This window comes from Meleagris gallopavo, chromosome 3, assembly GCF_000146605.3.
Source record: "Meleagris gallopavo isolate NT-WF06-2002-E0010 breed Aviagen turkey brand Nicholas breeding stock chromosome 3, Turkey_5.1, whole genome shotgun sequence".
NCBI classification, from domain to species: Eukaryota; Metazoa; Chordata; class Aves; order Galliformes; family Phasianidae; genus Meleagris; species Meleagris gallopavo.
In genome coordinates this window covers 68,688,112-68,695,370 of record NC_015013.2, presented here as the reverse complement: position 1 = coordinate 68,695,370, position 7,259 = coordinate 68,688,112, and the positions used below count along the sequence as shown (strand labels likewise).

At 36.5% G+C, this 7,259-nt stretch overlaps 1 long non-coding RNA gene across 1 annotated transcript; it reads right to left on the bottom strand.

Moving 5' to 3' along the window:
- Positions 1 to 322: 322 nt before the first annotated feature.
- On the bottom strand, positions 323 to 2,630 carry LOC104910390. Its single transcript, XR_793027.3, has 3 exons — positions 2,417 to 2,630; positions 1,827 to 1,974; positions 323 to 1,401 (listed from the first exon to the last, which is right to left on the bottom strand). It is a non-coding gene; the product is annotated as an uncharacterized LOC104910390 (long non-coding RNA).
- Between the last annotated feature and the right edge of the window lie 4,629 nt (positions 2,631 to 7,259).

Sequence of the window (7,259 nt, the reverse complement as noted above, 5' to 3'; positions counted from 1 at the left end):
GTGACAATTTGATTTCATTTCTAAATACTGGACAAGGTAAAGTAATATAGAGGTGTTTTATCTAAATTTGAAATTTTCTTGAGAAAAATGCACAAGTATAAAGACTGGGCTGTTGCATGATATTCAGATTTTGACAGGCAACACAACATCATGCTTTAGACAGAAAATCAGTACTTACATTTCATACTGTTCTAAAAGTATCCTGTTTATCACTATAGTGATAACATATTTAGTATTTGGAAAATTAGCTTAATACCTAATATTAAATTTTAATAAAATTCAGTTTTTTTCCCATATTTTGTTCTTTGCTGTTCAAACAGTTGAAAGACACCACACTTCATAGCTTAAAAACACCTATTTATTTTTCTCTGGCAAAGGAGAGTATTTCATACAAGAACTAAATCTAAAAGCTTTTTAAAGAGTGTTTTTTAGCTTAGAATAAAACAGACAGAGTACAAAAAATACGTTGAGTGAAACCTTAGCCCCATTGAATTCCGTGGCAAAATCCCCACTGACTTCACAGCCAAGACCTCACCCAGCAGTCACAGAATGAAGACAGCTGACACTGCACTACCATTAAAGACGGACAAAAGATAAAAAATCTCAATGTTCAAGATACGGTCAAGTTTACACAGACAAGATTCAGCTGAACTAAGAGCTGAGATCTAGCAAGTGATTCAAGTCAGCAGAGGAAAATGATAGCTGTGATAGAATTAAAGTGTGCTAGGAACAGTCAAAATATAGCTTCTTTTTAAACCAAAATGCCAGGCTCCCCCTGTAATTTAATGCATCAAAAACACTCCATAGCCTTCACAGGCTATAACAGTTCAAGGATGACCTTCTAGCCTGGTCAACTGTAAAGCAATCTTCTGAAATACTTACCATGACATAAGAATAACAACAATGGGAATGAGAGGGCACTGATGGGAAAGAATGGGACAAAGCCAGTCTGCACATCCTGGCATAAAGCAGCAGAGAAGGACAGAGTTCATTTTGGACGCTCACGGTGAATCTTTATGCATTTGCTTCCATAATGCTGCAGTAACACACCAGACATAATAGGAAAATATCTGTCCCATGTGCTTTCGAAAATGCTATAACAGATCAAAGAAGAAATAGATTCTTTTGATGAAAAAGAGTCTATTTTAAGAGAAATAGTATGTAGCATAAAGAATAGGGAAGAATGTAAATCCATCCGAGAAGTATGTTTTACAATCCCAGCTAATATGAATGACAAAGGCTTACTGACTTCAGTATTGTGGCCTGCAATCTTGAATAAGTATTTCATTGTCTTTTCAAGGGAATTGGATGGCATCTGGAGCAGCAGTACTTCCCTCTTGGCTCTGTAGACCACTGATTTTTTACAGCCTCTTGACAGTGAGATGTACACAGATAAATGTTCTGCAGAAAATAATGGTCTTAGATTAAAAGTGGCATCCCAATAAAAATAAGTATCGTACAAAAATTGCAGTGTGTTTAATGTATTTTTTTATTTATGGCTTTAATATCATAACAAAATTACTGGACTTACGCATTTCTAGGGAGAATATTAACAAATAAGATGCAAAAATGAATTGATGGCATAAGTTGATGGATTTTCTATAAATATACTACAAAAAGAAGGAAAGTAGGTTTCTCTAGAACTGTTCAGAACAGAAATTACACTGAAGTTTCAAAAGGATTTTCAATTACCTGCAAGTGTAACATTGCATGCCAGTGAGGGCATGCTTGCTAAGGTATGATCCTCATGGAAATTAATTATACATCTATTAACTCTAAGCACACAGCTAATTGCACTGCAGATGCAGTTAAAATTAAGCCTCTACCTTGCTGTTTGGCTGAAATAGGGCCAAAGGTGAACTAAATCTTCAGCAGGGTTTGCCATATTCCTGGGCTTGCTCTAGGAATCAGTGTGCAGCTAGGAGCCAGTAAGGGCAGTAGCTCAGGTTGCAACCTTGTCTGACATTCAGGTTCCTGCAAACACAGCAAGGTCTTTTGGGAGAGAGGAAAAGGCAGGCAGGCTACCAGCAGGAAGGAAAAGTCTAGAAAGGGTCCACAGCAGTTGTTTGAGAGCTGGGGACAGTGGGAATTGGATAGATTTGCACAGCGAGCAAGAAAGAGCACAGAGAATTATTTAGAATACTGGAATCACTTTGCAATTAAGGAAAGTCCGAATTCTTCAAATCCTTAATATGAGCAAGCACTTATGCCAAACTTAGTTCACACTGAATAATAGCGCTAGTACAACTTACATGCTTTACATGTATATAACATCATATAACTGATATGTATATAGCATCAGAAACAGGTTTCTGTTCTCACTGCTGTCTTCTTGTTGCTTAAATTGTGCACTGGAAACACAGCAATCAGCATTGGTCTAAAGCAAATTAAAAGCAATCTGCAATAATTCTCTCACCAAAGCCTTTTGTCTGAAGATTTTGGAAAGATACAAAACTCATTAGGTTTCTCAGGCCATTTGCATTTTTGAAGCTCCAAAAATTAAACCAGAAAAGAAGAAATATTCTCCTGCCAGAACACAGATCAGAGATGCTGCCTGCAGCAGTGAAATATTCAGTAGATTCATGAATGGTCATGAAGAGGGAGGGATAAACATTCTACAGTTTCCCCAGAGTAACTGATTAATCCTCCGGGGAAGCAACGCCTCAGTAATCTTTGATGTGTGAGTCAGCATTATGTGTGGGAGAACTGTTCACTTTTTTACAGCACATGATTGAATTGGGCAATTTGCAAAAGAAAACCCAAAAAAACAACAAAAAAAACCCAACAAATTTTGTCAGATTTAGAAGTGCAAACTTCTGTAGAACTTTTATAAGCTTTCCATCAGCACTAGTGGCCCTTTTGCAGTAAGCTGTACACTTAAACAGAAGCACATACTGTAAACATTCTGCTACTCAGTGAGAGTGAGCAAAGGAAATATAATTTACTGATCTGCTCTGTACTGATGCTGCAGAAAAAAAATGAGTTTTAAGGCTTTATTTCAGTCTACTTCATTTCCAGAGCTTTCTTCAAATGTGTGTTATAAACATTATCTCTGAGAGCACTCCTGTATAAAGGGAAAAGGAGCACAAATGTGAGAGTCCCTCCAATCCCTAATCTTCTCTGGTGCTCTGGGAGAGCACATCTATGGGTCATTGAGCCTTAGTTGTCCAACAGGGTGTTTTATCTACAGAGTCCTTTCTCATAAAATTGAAGGTAAAATAGATACTTGAACATAAAATAAGTAACTGATAGATAATTTGTGATATTTCAATGTTAAGCTCTCGTCTTCCGAATCCAAAACTGCTACTCTTTCTGTCTGCCACTTCTTGTCGTCATTTACACAACTCAATTATGTAAAACACTTGAGGCTTACAGTGCCTTCACACTACATGGATTAGCTTGCACTCTCTTCCCATTTTTTTAAAGTTTAAAACCAATTTAAAAAATTGACTTTAATATAACCTGCAAAACTGTAAAAGACGTCTTTTGGATTCTATGAAGGAATAACTGGCAAAACTCGACGATCCAGTAGCACTAGTGACTAATAAAATTTTTTCAAGAGTTTTTCTTTATAGCTTTATACAAGCTTTTGCTTCATTCATGCTATGTTTGCAAGATTTAACCTGTTCCACAGGAATACAGCATTCACAGGCCAAGTATTGGTGTTACTAAGAATGAAAGCTTGCAAAGATACTGTTCTCATAATGCTATTTAAGTAGCATTGGATTTCCTATATGATTACAGTTCTTGGCTAATAACATTTTGGAAAATAGCACTCTGCTGAAAATGAAAAATTCACTACAAATTTGTGCCCTTATCTGCAATCAGAAATTTTCTATAGGAAATTCTGAAATGGAACAACTGTTAAATGAGCTATTACTGTTAGTTTTAAAAATATTTCCCTACTTTCCCTCTGAATCTATCCAGAAAGTGAAACAAAAAGGCCTTTTTTTATTATTTCATCATTAGGCATCTTATGGGTCCAGAGTCTGTTTTAGGGTAAAACAAGTAGTAGACTGAAATGAATGAATTTGCTTTGTTCTAGAGTGGCTAACTCCGCAGACACCATTCTTAAGGAAATGCACTGTAGACACTGCTACCACCTAATTTTTTTTGTTCAATTCTTAATAAATAAGATATTACTTCATCTTCCAGACTTGCATCTTACTGTGATGCTCCTTTTACTTGTGTAACATGTCAGGACAGAGCATTGCAATGGGAACTGTGCTGGCAGGCCTATGTACTGTATGGCAGAAGAAAAAGTCTTGCAAAACTACAATGAGCCAAGATGTAAGGCTTACAGCACTCATATTCAGAAGAAGCTGTCTCTCCACTCAGACCTGGGAGAACATTGAGAAGATTAAAAAATGATGATCTATAGCCAGGCTGGACCAAGTGCTCACCTGAGGATGGGCCACAGCCAGTAGAGGAAGGAGTAAAGCCTTTAGAAATAGTTGAGACAATATCTCACAGCTTGTGTGTCATTACGACAAGTCAGAATGAGAGTACTGTGCACCCAGCTTGCCACCAGGCTCTGAAGACCTTGTCTAAACATCGACTTGCCAGCCACCACTGTCCTCTCTCAGGTCAAGCCACCACCTCAGCCAAGGCCTTGAAGTGTCCTGCATGGACTCTTCTGGACAGACTGGAATATCTAAACTGCTGGCCACTGGGGAAGTACTGAAAAGTGGAAGGGAAAGCAAGGTGCGCACACTCTCAAAATGCCAGGTATGGACAGTAGTAACAGTGGTATATGCTGCACTGGGTACAGTGAACCCAGCCTCTAATATGCTGCTTGGAATTTATACAAGAAGAGTATTTGTCTTATGGAGAATTTTGTACAGTCAGTGATGGACAGACAGTGTTGGGATTGAATCTTGATGTATTACCCAGCACTCAGAAAGTTCACTGTCCATTTGCTGCCTTAGAGACAAGGCCAAGTGCATATCAGCCTCTTTCCAGCCCATGTAGTTCCCCTTGTTGCGAGCACCAGAGCAGGAAAGGACCAGCCTACTTCTGGACAAAACCCAGCAAAGTCACTCCAGTTTTCTTCCAGGCCAACCACTGTGTATGTCAACAGCTGCAGGGTCTCTCTGAAGATAAGAGATGGGGGGAAGGAGGAGGAGCCCAGATTGAGTTCATAAAGAGTTAGTGAGAAAAGGAGGAGATATGACATGCAAAGAGGCAAATCCTCATGAACAGCAGCTTACATCATTTGAAAAAAGCTTTCTTTTTTATCTTTTATTTTACATCCTGTATCATGCTTAGCAGCAGCTGATTTTTCTTTAATTATTTTTAGTCTGATAAACTAAAGATGATGAGTCAGTGTTCAGCTCCATGTGTTATGCAGAGCTGCAGCGGAGGACAGCCTGTTTTTCACACAACAGCAACAATTTTTTCTGATCCTCCAAAGCTTTATTTTAAATTCTGTGTTTTCCTTGCCTTGAAAATATATCACTACAGCAGCAGACTATATTGCAGTGGGTAGTGCAGCAGGGTTAAATTATGATGATGTTTTATCAATTGGAGACATGTATATAGATTCATAAAGCAAAATTACACCAGAAGATAAATCCCATTCTTAAAGTCGACTGCCCATTATTAGATGCGCAGTACATGTGAGCTAGGGAAGACCTGCTAAACCATACTAAAGTTTCTAACAAGACTTTTGAGAGTGAGAAGATGTTTGTGGATGAGTTTTAACTGAATAACAGGCTTAATTTTAAAGGACGTTACATTCACTGATTAGCTGTAGAATGACCTCATAAACGCCATGGCATGACTATTAATAATGCTGGGGTATATGACTATGTAGGCTTCTAGACAAGAATTTCTGTACTAAACTTTTAACTTCCTAAGGTTCCTCCTATTTATAGATAGATATTACTTATTGCATTAATAGCAAAATGGCTAAGGAGGCGCAAAGATACACAAACATAGTCAACATGGAGCTTTTTTTTTCAGAGTGTTTTTAATTAATTTGTTCACATCTCTCTGCTTCTGTTTTCCCCCTGCCAGAAAATGTAGTGATTCAGGCAGTTTTCCAGCTATACGGTTTCAGTCTTCATCTTCGTTTATGTAGCTTATTTAGATTAACTTAGAGCCATTCTCAACCTGTTATTTTGTTTTCTACAAAAAAAAAACAAAACACCAAAACAAACAAACAAACAACAACAACAAAAAAACACAACCAACCAAACAAAAAGAAACACTTGAATTTATTAAATTTCTTCTGTGGTTTTTAATAATACAATTCTTCAATTGAGAAAAGTGGGAGAATGTAGAATATAATGATCTATAAAATATCAACTTTTCAACGACTGAATATTTGCTGTAATAGAGAAAGATGATGAAGAAGAAATATTATTTACATTTTAAGGGAATGTGAATTTCATTCTGCTTCTCTTTACTCATGTTACCTAATATATAGTTCTTTATGAGAACTCCAGCACCGATATAGTTGTTTGAAGACTACTAGCTCTCGTAATGTAACATATATTCTGCCACTGTTTTTTTCTCTTCATGGTCTTAATTCATACCTATTAGATATTCTTCCATACACTGAGAATATTATTGGAGTTGGAATAGAATACTTTTTAATCTCAAAATATAAATAGTGAAGCACTCTCAGACATTACTGTATTCTTGTTTTAAATGTATTTAATGTTTTTAAACATACTGATTTTACTGGTTATACTGTGTTCTCTTTGTAAATCAGAGTGTATACAGGTTCGTGGTGACTAATTCTAGAATCACACTTTAGCTATTTCTGAAACTTTCCAATAAGTGAAGGCCTAAACTTTCTTTCTCAAACAAGCTTCCATTTGAGGAAGATTCTAATGCAAGATTCTATATAAGAACAATTTCCTTAAGTTTACCCAAAGCAAGAGGGCAAAATTTGATGCCTCTCATATCAATTAATTAATTTTTCTTTATGCATTTGTAAGTTCCAATATCCAAGTATTCATTCAGCTTTAATAAAGGTTTTGTGATCATACAGTTTACCCTTTGGCTTTCATAAATCAAAGTATTACTTTATGCTCAGCAATTTCCATCACAGTGGGGAGTTTCGCTCTTAAAAAGGAACAAGTCTGTTCTAGAAAGAAAAATTAGGGACGTATTTATTCTGCATGCTTACAGTGGTTTCTGTTTTTTTCCTTAAACTACAATGTTGAATGGTTAATGATTTAATTTACTGGTTAGCTAACCAACAATGTAACAAGATTTTGATGTTTTCCTTTAGGTATAGAATTACAAAA